Raw genomic sequence first — 15,598 nt, forward strand, 5'->3', positions numbered from 1 at the left:
ACGAGGGAAACGAATCAAAAATTTCATTCATCGAGGCGGACATGAATTGAATTTTGTTTTCTTTCAACTTCACGCAGCGATGTCAACTTTTTCAAGCTCTGGACACAATTGAGCCAAAGATATCAATAAAATCATGAACATAAATCACATTACTCTGTCATCTGAATCTAATTGTAATCTCATGAACCAAATATCACGGTAATGTGCATAGAAATTATGGAAATAGTGACTATACACTTAGAAAATAATATTACATTTGACGTAAAGAACGCGGCGACGTTTTTTTTTCTTTTTTACACTCCAATAATATAATTTTACATTTTTTGGCAGGTGAAATATTTTTTTTATTCTGATTATAGAGGTTTTAACCTTAAGGTCATTCGCCTCTTCGGATTAGGAAAATCTCTTAAAAAAAATACATCTTTCATGTAAAATTAAACTGAATACAGATATATTTCATCATCTCGTCAATTACGGTTTGGTAGATTGTAGCAAGTTTTGAAATACCTCAAAAGTAACATTCGGTTTTTTTGCATGTATAACACTAGGCGCACGACCAGACAACATGTTTAATGTCTAGCGCAGAAAACGCTCTCCACGACCCCAATATGCCGGAGATGCGCATTTAGCGTATAATGATTAGACATGGCCCGAGATGGCACCCAAAGGAAGTCACGACGTTCATCCTTCCTTTTTAACCAAGGTTGGTTGATGCCTTTGCGATTCCTAAACTTCTATTATCCCACAAAATTTGCCAATTTTCGATCGTCCTCTGACAAGAAATCCTGAAAAATTTGTTAAAGCTGCGCGATCATTCACAAATATTACCGTCTAATGCCTAAGTGTCCGCCTTATCATTCCCTAGTAACAATTAAGGTTTTATGATAGTTTTATAGCCACTCATAAAACTTAGATTGCACTTGTAGCGTGCTATAAAACTTCAATTGTTACTTGGGATTACCATTCTAATCTATGTGTCACTTTTCTTATTACCCGGAATAGAATAATGCGAAGGAACTCAAACTAATATGTGTATCATGCAATAAGGAACGATTTTAATATAAAGAATTTAGGAACGCCCATATTTTCTTCAGAAAAATTAGGAGTGCTTTCCATGCTTCATCGATCGAAGTGCCTACTTGGAACTGTAACGATGTGAACACATACATATGAAACCATAGGTTTTTGTGGGGAATATGCTTAGTGCGAGTATCTTTGCTATCAGATAAATTTGTGTGTTTGAAGAACAATTTTTACGTTTATATATATTATTATAATTTCATCGCGAAACATCTATCATTTGAATCTACGTGGAATGGTGTTGTCGCCGACAAAGGATTCTTAGTTCCGTGTATTCCGATCAAAGGTCGAATCGAGTACACAAAGTAGAGCCCAACTGCTAGACGAAATATTGTTTCTCTCGTTAATCCGTTGACAAACCGGTGCCAATAACCGAGTTTTTCAGTTTCCAACATGTTTTTATTTGCGTTGCTAACGTCGCGTATATTCGGAAAACTTGGGCTATCTGACGTTCAAAAAGTCCAAAAAGACCTCTTCGCATACAATTCTGAGCACTCTCTGCCCACAAGTTGGAAACCGTCCACGATTGTTTGCGCTGGGTATTCGTTTCGTCTGACCTTTAATCTCAGTGTAGAGAAACAAGCCAGTCAAAACGTTGTACACTGCCACCGGAGGAATTTCTTATTTTGTTTCGATTGTTTCGGATATAGTGGACGCGTAGTTCTTTCAATCAATGGGACATAAATGAGGTAGAGTACAACGATAAATCTAACGCACTTGGCCGCGCTGGTAGGCATTCGTGTCAATTCCACTATATTCAAGATGGTCATACTGAAATTGCCGCGAATATCATGCAGTAAGATAGATCGGTTATCAGAATGAAGACAATCCCAGGACATACCGTGGGAGTTGAAATCTTCTCGAACCAGTTGAGGTGCGATGTATATGGAAAGAATATCAATAAACCTTTGCGTATGATTCGGATTTAACAAGCGACAACTTCAATACCTGGTACCGAGCTAAGGCTAATCCGATTGAAATAATAGCACATTTTGATCCCCAAAACGCTCCTCAATATTGTTTTCTCGGCCACGACGAATAATGCTAAAATTGAGGAGGATCTACATCGGAAGTAAACCAAGTTTTGCACAATGCAAATGCATCGTGTAAAACCTAAAAAAAATATATGACTGAAATATAGAGACTATTGGAGTTTTGGATGTCCCATGTGGACTTTCCGAGACCAGGAGCAACTTACTTCGGTTTTGTAACAGCATCCATCAAGTACACTTTCAGGCCTTTACGAGAAAATCTTGCGGAGGAAATGATTCTCTTCTTTCGAAAACTATTAGGCACATTAGAAAATGTTTCCTCAACGGGATTGTCAGAATCTCGCTCTTTAGTGAACAAGGAAGCGTAGAAATTAGTCGTGGCCGGTGCTTCCTTACTACCGTTTCTCAAAAGAATGCTTCAGTTTTTCTCCGTATAATTTATATGCGGGATATGTCGACAGTTCATTCGAAGTCTCTCCACAGAAGAAATAGTTTTCTTGGTCCTCTCCGCATGTTCCAAACCGTGCCTTATTTCTACAATGAGCCCATTGTTTGCAACAACGGCAGTTCATGCCCCACGGTACAAAAAGGTGAACAAGTAGACGAGCCCCGTTCAAAAGAACAAATTTTGGAAGAAAAAATCCAGTGAAAGGCTCGAAATGAGGCTAATGGAAAATAAGTTTTCTAATACTCCTTGATTTTTGCTGAACTGCTGAATTTTCACTGCCTGAAGCACAGGGATCTGGAAAGAGCCACCCCCTAAATCGCAATTGAGGCCCTTCTCGGCGACTACACCATCAATCTCTACTTCCCGGGCGGGTACGTAGACAAAATACTTTTTCGTACACGACCATCCATGGGCCGGTTGTATTAGATATAATTTGTATCGAAAAGGAGACTTATCGGTATTATTTTTGCCATCGGAGAAATATTCAAATCGACCTCCACTAAGCCTGGAAGGATGTCGGTCGCCGGAGATACCTTCTCATTAGTCAACACTATCATGCGGGCTTCAGTACCCGTGAAAGGGAACTTTTGTAGCAGGGAACGGAAAATTAATGCAATGAAATTCAAAAGAATGGAGTAATTGGTACTTAGCTGTAGAACATTTGTGGTATCTGTACACCCAAAACTTGACCGTACCTTCACGGTAATAAGAAAAAATGCTCTAATAGCAAGTCGTTCAATACTAAAACGGTCCCAACAAATAATTTCCCAAACGGCAATACCAACACATTCAAATCTTCTCTGCATCCATTAACGCTTTATAACGCAGATGCGTTGTAGTGAATACATATGAGCATGTGTTTTCATATCTTAACCGCGGTGAGCCCTTGTTGTAAGGTCAAAATAAACCGATCATGGCAAGTACGAAAGTAAAAATTTTCAATGCTTCAATTACGAGTGAAAAATTTCATATTGGTTCTGACGAAAAACATTGAACTGGGTTTATTTTTCGACTAATGTTATTCTGCCACTGGGAAGTTCTTCAAAAATTCTCTAATTTACAACCTGCTGCGGTGTGCGCTGTACATCATTATTACCTCACGAAAGCCGCCCATTGATTTGTGCTACCAGCTGCCCCTTTTAAAAAAAAAGGCAGACAAGATCGTTCTCTTCTCGTTTTTTTTTTTGAAAAATCGAGTTTTAAAAGCTCTAATTAAGAATCATAAATCGACCCGGCCCCCTATTCTTGTACCGGTTGTCCATGCTAGCAGCAGTGTACCATACCATTTTTCTGTTCCCGATATCTACGAGAAAGGTCATGTCTTTCTAATCCGGTCTAACAAGGAGTGTATAATTATAACCACAGCGTAGCTCGGCGGGAAAAAATGACCACCACACGATTAAGTCATTTCCCCGTGCATTCGGCCATGTAGCTTTCAGTATGAGATTCCCTCGGTTCGAGAGCAACTTGTCGAACACGATTCATAACTAGCGCCACGGCCCATAAGTCTTGGCCCGACATCGCTTCCATATTCCGCATTCGATTAGCCTCACAAAGCCGCACGGCTCGTTCGACTGCCGTTGTTGATGGGATTAAGTCCATAACATTTGCACTTAACGCTATAACAAAACTGCCTACATCGGATTAGACCACTCCGTTCCGAATTCTTGTACTGGAATAAAATTTAAGAGTTATGAAAAATTTATTTGAAAACATCTAGTTGGAATCTTACGGACGGAATGTTTTGCCCCCTCCATGTTCGGGAGGGCTATTGAAATTCAATTCACCTTCCTTTTAGGCTGCAGCGGAATCCCGAGCCCCTCGTGCACATCAGTGGGAAAGGTCCCACTCGCATAATATTTATGGCATCTCGGTTCGGTTGATCTGAACGCGTATACCAGGATTGCTTTCGGGTTTTTTTTCTCTAGCGTCAATTTGTGAATGAACCGCAAATAGGCCCTAACAGGGTCAGGTTCGACCGGAAAGCAGCGTAAACATTAGTATAAATAAACCATTCACTGGATTGCACAGTTAGTGAGGTACATTTTAAAGTAGATAATTTATTAATAGCATTAGGTTTTATTTATTTACCGAACTTCTGAACTTGTGCTGGAAGCGCTGCAGTCACCCGGTAGCTCATCAGCAATTGGATTGTAAGGCTCGCTAAGCTACTATGAATTTCAAATTGTCCAAAATAACAACCATAAAACATCCATTAAAATTGAAATAGCGTCTAGTTTCCCGGTTTGGAGTCTGTGTGTAGTTTGAAACCGTGAAGCCCTTTCGGCGACCGGCGACGCGACGGGGTGGGTCAACTCAGTAGGTTGCATCTATGGGGCTGTGCGAGAGAATACCTCAGTAGAAGCAGCAGCTGTTGAAATTTCATTCAATGTTTGATAATTTATTGGATCGCGGGTCGAGGTAAACAAAGGATTATCTGCTCATAAATGGTTTTGTTTGGGTGTTGAAGTAAAATCTACCGCATGTTTAATTAGGTTTGTCCCTTGAATTTCGACAATGGGGATGTGTATGCCCGGTACATAAATTAGGAAAATTAAACAATGAATATAACTATCAAAAGTATGTTTTGCGTTTATAAATTTTCAAGAAATCCTATCGAAATTGAAGAACGAAATACAAATGTAACGTTGCAATGCACAAATCTTAATTCGAAGGGTCTTATGCTTTGTTTTATTTCAATAAAAAGCGGGATAGTTTATCGTTGCTCAAACGTTTGTTTTTATCTGTGGCTTCAGCAAAGAATTCTAACTTATGTTAGCACGGTAGCTGCCATAACTCAAAGCACAGCTTGTGGTGCACTGGTATCAACAGTCTATCATCCCTCCCCGCAATAAATCAGCCTAGATGCCGTGCAGCATCCGGCGAATTGAAGTATCTCAGCCAAGAATTGAATCACTGTATTCCAGCTTCCATGCCATAGAAGGCGACAGAAACAGGAGTCCCTAAGTCTAGCTGTTACACCAAGCCGAAGAGTGAAAGGTCAGCTCAGTGTACGGAGTATAACAGGTCTTGCTGTATAAAGCGAATCTCTGACACAGCAGATGTTGGTGACCTGTTACATTGACGGTTCCCTGATGTAGGGACGTGCTGGTACTGGTGTCTACTGAAGTGTTGCGAAACGAGCGAGAAGCACATCAAACCCGTTCGTTCGCGGGCGTGTACGAATAGCATGCCCAGCGTTCTTCATCGTTCGCACCCGAGTGAAGCAAAATCGCGAGCGGGAACGCTCACGAGAAAATCAAGCTTTCTTGCATTGAAATGCATTGAAGAGCACAGGTGAGTGTGAATGCGCGAAGGGTAAGGACTACAAAGAGTGTTCTGGCTATTTCGCGTGAACGAGAAAGGCTTTTTACGCGCCAACGAACGAGAATAGCACCACTGGTCTGCTGTCGTGAAATGAAATTAGAACGATCTCATTCGCTACGTAGATACTGCACTGTATTCCAAGCAGAAATCTTCGCGATTATGTGCGGGATACAAAAGGTCCTTCAACAGAGCCTGTTCGGCAAAGTTATAAGTTTTCAATCCAGTGCGGTAAAGGGTTTTAGGCTTCCTCGAAAGCGATTTGAACTACTTGCGAGTTTAACTTTCCTACTGTTTACTTTTGTGTTGTCATTTTTTTTTTTTTTTCAAATTTCCAATTCTACTTCCACCACGCTTCTTATCCTTTTCCTCTACTCAGGAAAATGGTGAGAAGACACGGCAAGCCACGAATCCCCGACTACATGCGGGAAACGTGTCATTTGAGCCAATATATTCTGATTCCAGATTCCAGACGATTCTTTTGATTTTTCAGTGACACAAAATGTAGTTTAACGAAAATATGGATTGGTTTGTGAAATTATTGCGAAATTCTGCATTTTGCTAGGATAATGTAGGGTATGGGCAGCATTGGGCTTTGCTAAACCTCTAAAAAGGCCATGATTCCGATAGCAACTCCGATTAACAATAAAAGTACCCTAGCCCAACCGGAGGGCCCACCGGCACATCAAGAGTGACGCCATTAACATCCTGATGATGGCATACTGGCCATAGCAATCATCAACAGACAGGGCATGGATCACGATTTGTACGGCAAAGGTGCAACTGCTTCCCTCCCGGTAAAACCTTGGCCTGTAGGTATGTTCTAAGTTCGTCACCAGACTCAATGGTAGTAGGTTCATTCCTGAATAACGGAACTGGATTCAATCGTGTTCAACCCTCGGTTGACTACTTGCATAGATAACCAATGGTAGGCGACTACATTTTTTTTACAATGAAGAATACATTTACGTACTAGCCCAGTACATGTACTATTAGTAGATGCCAAGCTACCACACGGGGTGTACTGGGGGTGTGTCGGGCTCTCATGGTGACGCAGCCATTAATACCGACTAAACTCTATTGGGCTCCGCCATTGTTCCCCCCAGGGACTACCTCTCGGTATTACTTCTGGGGGGATGGCTGTACTTGATGTACTCATTCACTCTCGCTCACGCGTTCATACGTCCTATATGAGGCTTACTTGGGTGCTCTTTCTGTCACACCTTGATTCACTTTCCAACACTCCACATGAGGCTGACTTTTGTGCTCACCTTTTTCGTTCCTTGCGAGGCTAACTTGTGTGCTCGCCTTTTTCATTCCTTGCTAGGCTTACTTTTGTGCTAGCCTCTAACATACCATGTGAGGCTGACTTGGATGCTCATCCTATCACCTGGTTCACTCTCAATCGTACCACTCTATTACACCCCTGTCGCTCCCCCTGGCATCCCATGTGGGACATTTTTCTTAGGCCCCACTTCTGGCATACCATGTGAGGCTTAATTGGGTGCTCACCGTTTTCATACCTTGTGAGGCTGACTTTTCTGCTCACCTCTAACATACCATGTGAGGCTGACTTTTGTGCTCACCCTTAACATACCATGTGAGACTAACTTGGATGCTCACTCTTTCGCTCCTCTGCCACGCCACGACGCATTGATCGTCCCAACATATACGCTACGTCCCAACATATACGCTACGACCCTCCCATCTTGGCATGAGGTAGTCCACATATACGCCTATACACTCGCTCTTCTGCCTTGCTTCGGGGTGGCTGGGGTTACCCCTTACGCGGTTGCCAGTCGCTGCGCCAAACCTGCCTCAGCATGAACAGACCATTCACTCACTTTTCTGCGCTCGACCTTTTTCTCTCCAACTAACCAATCACTAGTTAGCCGTGCCCGTCGTTTGTTGCTCGGTACGCCAAATTCCCTGTAGCCTACAGGCAATCTGGGTGGTTGCAGTCGAGACTGCGTTCCACTTCTCCACCGATTGACACATCCGCTGAATAAGGGTATCAGGGGTTGTGTCCCAGCCGCAGACGCCAAGCATTGCTTTTCTTTCGACGTCGAAACGAGGACATACGAACAGTATGTGTTCGGCAGTTTCGTCTACACCTGGGCAATCAGGGCAGGCAGATATCACTCTGAGGCACATCACGCAGTAGGTGCTCTCCAATTTCCGTAGGTAACTGGTTACCCTCAGTGCTCTTAACCATGACGGGCCGCCGTACCTGAGGATAGATACGGCAACGCCTGCCAGTAGCCTACGTCTACTGGCGCACACCTTTGAGCTGTTGGACATCATCCTCGATAGTACCGCAACAGCAGTCGACGCTCTCTTGCATGTATAGTCGACGTGGCTGCCGAAGGTCAGCTTTTCGTCTATAATGACTCCGAGAGACTTCAGACTCCGCTGTGAGGTGATCACGACTTCTCCCACATGGATAACTGCATGATGTGCTGACTTGCGGTTGTTGACGATAACTACCTCCGTCTTATGATGAGCGAGCTCCAGGCCTCTCGCGCTCATCCATTCCTCCACCGTGTTGATCGCGTGTTCTGCGGTTAGTTCTACCTCTGGGATTGACTCCCTGTAGACCACCAAGGTTACGTCATAGGTAAAGCCGACGATCTTGACCCTCGGAGGGAACTTCAGTCTCAGAACCCCTTCATACACGAGGTTCCATAACACTGGGTCTAGGAGCGAGCCCTTCGGGACTCCGGCGGTAATCGCAGTACGCGGTTCTGGAAGTAGCTTTCCAGGATCCGGTATAGACCCACCGGTAGGCTAAGCCGGTGTAACGAGAGCGCGATGGCATCCCAGCTGGCGCTGTTGAATGCGTTCTTCACGTTAAGTGTCACTAACGCACAGTATGCCTCGCCTTTTTCGTTGGATCGTTATCTCGGCAATCTTTATCACTGAGTTGGTAGCGTCCACTGTGGACTTACCACTCCGAAAGCCAAACTGGTTGGTTGACAGGCCGTCCGTACTCCGTACCTTCTGCGTACGGGGTTAGCCTGTTGAGGATGATCCTTTCAAGCAATTTGCCAGTCGTGTCGATCAGACAGATTGGTCTGTACGCCGATGGGTCGCCTGGCGGCTTCCCGGGCTTCGGCAACAGTACCAATTTCTGCCTTTTCCATCTATCGGGGAAGCGGCACTCGTCAAGGCATCTCTGCATAGCTAGCCTGAACATGTTCGGGTTCGCTATGATCGCTGCATTGAGAGCGCTGTTTGGAACTCCATCCGGCCCTGGAGCTTTGTTCATTGCTAGGGAATTAGCCACTGCGAGTAGTTTTTCATTCATCACCGAAGCCACCATTTCGGCTATGTGAGGGGCTTGTGGCTCGAGACGGGAAAAATGCTTCGATAATCGTCGCCAACCGGTACGGAGACCGTTCTGGGGGTTGAAGAGCCCCCTTTAGTCTTGGCCATCACGATTCTGTAGGCGTCACCCCACGGATTCGCGTTGGCACTCTCGCACAGGTTGTCGAAACACGCTCTCTTGCTGCTTTTAATGGCCTTGTTAAAGGCCAGTTTCGCAGCTCGAAACACTTCACGACGGTTCTCTCTTGCATCCTCGGTGCGAGCTCTTTGCATCCTACGTCTAGCTCTGAGGCAGGCTGATCGTAGAGCTGCAATCTCGGCACTCCACCGGTATACCGGGCATCTGCCGTTACTTGGCAGGGTTTTCCTCGGGCACAGTGGCGTCGCACGCGCGAGGTAAAACGGTTACCAGCGCATCCCCGCTTAGACTGTCGGTGTTGGTCTCCAGTCCCAGGGCCGCGGTGAAAGCTTCGCTGTCGAAGTGATTGGACTTCTACCCGCGTACCTGGCAGGGATCTCCATGCCACCACCCCGTTTCTACGTAATGTGCTAGCGGCACCATCATTGACTAGCACTGCATCGACTTTTGCAAACGCCTCCAGCAGCGCTTGGCCCCTACTATTTGTACAGCGGCAGGCCCACTTAGGCGACTACATACAACGAGTTAAAATAGCGGCCTTGGAACCGCCAGCATGGAGACATCAAAAAAATCGAAGGTGATTGTAGAGGCAGGCGGAGCAAACGACGAGATTGCGTTTGCAAAAAGCGGTAAGCTGAAGATATCACCGGTAACGCCACCGGTAACCTGCCACCGAGTACCAACAGTGGCATGGTACAGAGTGAGCTACATGTAATCCAACAGGAGACGGGGTTGCTGAATCGAGTGCTCAACTCGACATCATGTAGCGACAGAATGACTCGCATCTTGGGAAGTCGAACTTGACGGAGGTAAGAAAAAAGAACGAAGAGCTCTACCAGTTTGTTAAGGACAAACACAATGTGCACACCAAGATGAAGCGGCTTGCGATGAGTATTAAACCGGTCGTAACAGCTGCTGAACTATGAGAGTTGAATCAGCCGAAAAAGCTCTGATGGAAGCCGCAGAACACGCAACGGCAGAAACTGACGTAACACCTAAAAGTAGCCGTAATAAGTGAGGGAGCAATAAGACCCGAAAACAGAAGAGCGAGCTGCTGGACTGGACCAGCTACCAGGACAACGCTACAAAGACCGTGGCTGGCGCATCGTGGAAATCTGACACAAACGGAAGAAAAGAAGAAAAAACCAGAGAAGAAAGAGAAACGGAAGCCTCCTCGGGAGAGGTACGAGGGCGACACACTGATCACCGAAGCAAACGAAGTAGTTGGGAGAAAATGTCGTTAAAATGAGGCGCATTCGACTATCGGTGGTCGTTGCCAACAAGCTGGCGTAGACCGGCAAGAGAAAAGTCGGATGGTCGGTGTGATCGTTGAGATTTGCTCCGCGAGTTACTAAGCAGATGGAGCGATGCTTCAGGTAGCGACTACCAGCCGATCCACTACACCATTGGTTGGCGGAATTGCATTGTAACGTGGAGAATGGGGACTGGCAAGCGGAAATGAAAAAAAGTGGTAAAATGACTTCTACAAGGGCAATTTTGTAAAGGCATTTCGTACTGACAGCCTCACTCCAATTCGAAATGCCGATGAGCTGTCAGAATCAGTAGGCAGATCGTATGACGTAACAATGCCTGGGAAAACAGAACAGAGTAGCTGGCGTCCGGCATATTGGTGGAACGAAACGCTCAGCATCCTCCGGGCTAGGACTGCTTTAGAAAGTCCACCTGTAACAAGGAGCAGTGCAGAGAAGTAGACGCTAACCCCTGGGGAAATGTTTATTGTGTCGTGTGGGCCAGCGGTCCAACGACGCCAGCTGCAATGTGCGCTGACAAACTGAAGATTATCGTGGACGGTCTTTTCCCTAAGCACGATCCAACCGCATGGCCACCTACACCGTACGTCAATGTAGACGGTGGAATTGCTGGTGACAATCGAGTCTCCAATGACGAGCTTCTTATATAGTGGCAAAAGAGCTGAACGCGAAGGATGGTCTGGATGGTATTCAAACGTAAGACCGCGATCGTGACATTTTTGGACATGTTCAGGATAGTTCTCCAGAAATGTCTGCACGATTAGATGGAAGACCCAGTAGCGGGTGTTACTGCCAAAACCAGGGAATCCACTAGGAGATCCACCATAGTATCGGACTGCTTGATACTGTCGCCAAACTTCTGGAAAGGGTCATCCTCAACAGACTGACGAACTACGCTGAATGTTATAACGGACTATCGCAGAGGTAGTTCGGGTTCCGGGAAGGAATCTCGACAGTGGACGCCATCCACACATTCATCGCGAGCGCGGAAAAAAACATCGAAGCAAAAGAGAAGGGGTAATCGCTTGGAGCACAGTGGTAACGATAGACATGAAAAACGCGTTCACCTGTGCTAGCTGGGGAACGATTGCCGTAGCACTGTACAAAATTTACAAGTTCCGGACTATCTGTGCAAGGTTCTGAAAAGTTGCTTCCAGAACCGAGTACTGGTCTACGAAACGAACATGGGACAGAGGTCGATTAGGGTCACGGCGGGATTGCCTCAGGGCTCCATGATAGACCCAAAGCTCTGGAATATAATGTACAACAGAGTGTTAACACTGGCAATGTCACCGGGGAACTTTCCGCCGGAGTAGACTAGATCCACCAGCGGAACCAGTTGAGTAGTACGCGACGTAGCACGGTTCCTCGGGACGCTAGCGAACTTGATGTCAGTGTTCATCGAGATCGCTGGATCGACTACGACACCCTACCGGGTAGCTCGCGAGTAGGCTACATCCACCGCCAAAGATTAGATTTATCCGAACATATCATGACAACAAAAGGAGAGAAATTCAGCCACCGAGAAACTCTCAGTCGGAGTACGGATGTTTCACCGCCGGATATTATCCGAGCAGATCTCGATAAAGTTGGGAGCTAAAGGGTGTCCCACATCAAATTTTATCACGGATAAAACGCTGTGGAAAAAAAAAACTTCAAAATTTGAGTAGAACTTGTTTAGAGTGTATTGCTTACGTTGTATTTTTATCGATGTTAGTTTATCGAAAATTGGAAAAAATGGCGTCACTCAAAAAACAACGTCGCGAATTGATTTTGCGCAAGCACCTGGAAAATCCTCAACTCTCTCATCGGGATATCCGAAAACAACTCGGAATCGTGCAGTCAACGGTTACCAATAAATACACGTAATTAAACGCTGCTATCAAACTCTGAGCATCGAACGGAAAAAGAAATGCTGTCAGATCTAGCAGCGATCAGTATAACAAGCGTGTAGTGAAAACGTTTAAGCAGAATCCCAATGCTTCGGTCAGGTATGTGGTCAAAAAGTTGGATCTGTCCAAGTCTTTCGTTCAGAGAGCCAAGAACCGGGAGGGACTGCTTACGTACAAAGTGCAGAAGGCTCCAAATCGTGACGAACGGTAAAACACGGTGGGAAAGTTACGGACCCGGAAGCCATGGATGATGAAACATACGTCAAGGCGGACTTTCGGTAGCTTCCGGGGATACTGTTCTTCACCGCCCAGCACAAGTATGAAGTTCCATAAGAAATAAGAAAGCAGAAACTTTCAAAGTTTGCCAATAAATACATGATTTGGGAAGCGATCTGTTTATGTGACAAACGGAGTGCGCCGTTCGTGACTACCGGGAGTGTAAATGAGGAGATCTACCGCAAGAACTGTCTACAGAAGCTCGACCAACATGAGGGCCCTACGATCTTCTAGCCGGATCTAGCTTCGTACCACTATACAAATGCTGTCATAAGTGGATCTTCTCACATATAAAGCTGTAGCCAGATGTTGTACAGAGCCTAGTAAGTGGAGTTATGCGTAAGGTGCGAGCGTATAGTTATGGTATGGGAGTTGATTGAAATAAAAATGCGAAAAGCTTACCAATGGGTTATATTTTATTGTCTGAAAGCTTGAAAAGGATCGGTCCACAAGGCAATATTCTACAGCGTTTTTTCCTTGATGCAATGTGACACCTGTTAAATTGCTCAAGAAAGCAGATATCGGTGTCGGGAGCAATTCCTCCGATAGAGAACTCTCAGTCGGAGTACGGTGAGCTCACCGCCGGGGACTATCCGAGGAGATCGTGGCTTATGGAATCAGCCAGTAGCTAAACGGCTAACTGAGACGACAGCTAAATGGCGACGTAATAGATGGAGACGAAAATCAAAAGGAGAGTCGAGAGTCATGGAGCAAGTGAGGTTCAGAGATAGCTGTGGAAAATGTATGTGAAAAGAAAGAGTGCGAAGATAACCTAGTCCCGAGGGGAAGAAGGGGCTAAAAAAGTTAGAATTGTTTTAGTGGGTAGGCACGAATGTGGGTCTTGAGTCCCATACAACACACAAACCGAACCGTAGAGCAAAACTCGACCAAATTCTACGGATGAACGATTAAAAGTACGTTAAACTGGACTTTATTTTATTTAGATTATAGATGTTTTACCCTTAAGGCCATTCGCCTCTTTTCGGGTTAGAGAAATCTCTAACCCAACAAACAAAATTGTCCATCAACAAACTCCTGCAATTACCATATTATCTATCATTTAAACCTGAGCATCTTGCCAAGCTTTAGCCAATTGTCTTCCAGTTACCCCTACAGTAGGAATTCGTAAAGTGGGATCAGGATAATGACGTAGCCATCATCGAGAGAGGGATACACCATTCATACTGCCCATAATTCCGCCCAATCGAAATGTATTGGGGTATCAACAAAACCAAACAGAATTAAAGTGGTAACTTCCTTAGGATACTATTTTAATGGCCAGTTAGTGGAAAAAGCAGCCGGTGAGATTGAACAACACGTTACGCGGAAGTTGATGATACATAAAAAGCCTAACGTTCGAATTTTCAAGAATCGTGAAATCTATTTTGTAATCAATTTTTTTGGGTTTTGACGTAAGTTTCAATGCCATTCAAGCCCAGGAATAGCATTAGGGTTTGTGCATTGGGCCGAAGTCCCAAGGGTTGCAGGTTCGAATCCTGCCTATGGAGGAATTTTTTAACATTATTACTTTTGTTCAACTCATCATTTCGTTTCTTTCCGCGCATTGGATACCACCAAAGAGTCTATTTTGTATTATTTAAAATGACTCCCTAACATTTGCTTCTAATAATGTTTAATTCTAAACCAAACAGATTCTGAGATACTTCTGATTAAAAGCGTACCGGCTGGGCTTGCAGAATCACGAATTTGCACGTCACACATTTATATTTGTCAAACCGAATTCAATTCTTCAAACCTTTTGATGAAATTTTAAATGTACCAACCATTTTTCCCTTTTCTGCAATGGGTTTTAACACGATTCACATATTTCAAAAAGATGTAAAACTGAAAATACCGCCAACTAGCTAAGAGCACATTAGCACATTTTAGCCAAAAATTCCCCTTATTCATATTTGTGGCTACGCTCCTGTCAATATTTTTTACATACAATGTTAAAAAATAATCAAGTTAACATTAATTAATTGCACTGCCTCTTTGTTGCTATTGTTCATTACCGTTTGACACGCTACTCAAGAACAGCTCCAATATTTTCCTTATGCTGGAAGAACGTGTTACCAAAAGCCACTCTTAATTACGTTCAATCAAGATATTACAAATTATTTATTAAAATCCATTCTGTGATGTTCATCGGTACCCCTCCACCCTAGGTGCTCAGTGCAAATTGTGCATGTTCGGAACAATGTAACTAACTTGTTAACTTCTTCGAACTTATTAGCTTCCAAGTCTGGCGGGTTGATGGACAATTTGCATAACAACTACCTCCTAGGTTTCGTCGCAAACCACCCTCCCCGTGACGCAGACCTGCGGGGGCTCATCAAATCATCCTGCTTGCTAAGCATTTCCTGCGGCAGCAAACAACAAAATCCATTGACGTGCTAAACTCAAACCCAGCAAACCGTCTTACATTGATGGATTTGGCTTCAACTTCAATTTCTTGCTAAAGATATTAACTTTCGTTCATCTACATTTCCAAACACGCAAAGTGCTGCGAACGCCGCGTATATTTTTCTTTTTTTTCGGACTCGGCACTTATCGGTTCTTGAACTGCGTCCTTGGCTAGCCTTTCCTCACTCAGACCGGACAGCCCGTTCCGGATCACGGTTTGCATCACACGTTTCAAGACTCGTTTCGTGTTTGTCGACATTATCTGCCGAACTTTGAAATATGACGGCGAGTTCCGCTGTTCCAACAGCGAACCAAGAAAAAAGCAACCGGCCATCGAAAGTGGAGAATAATTTCACACGTTTCAGCACCGCTTCAACCGGGATCTGACAGTAAAATTTTTATTGTGTACAAAACATTTCCCAAAATTGCGCAATTTGATGCTC

General features: G+C 44.5%; 1 protein-coding gene across 1 annotated transcript in view; it reads right to left on the reverse strand.

Annotated features, from left to right (window-relative positions):
- LOC131680863 (protein apterous) overlaps positions 1-15,598 on the reverse strand; it is a 268,007-nt gene that overhangs the window by 180,484 nt on the left and 71,925 nt on the right. The window lies entirely within an intron of this gene.

The sequence above is a fragment of the Topomyia yanbarensis genome, chromosome 2 (genome assembly GCF_030247195.1).
Source record: "Topomyia yanbarensis strain Yona2022 chromosome 2, ASM3024719v1, whole genome shotgun sequence".
Lineage (NCBI taxonomy): Eukaryota > Metazoa > Arthropoda > Insecta > Diptera > Culicidae > Topomyia > Topomyia yanbarensis.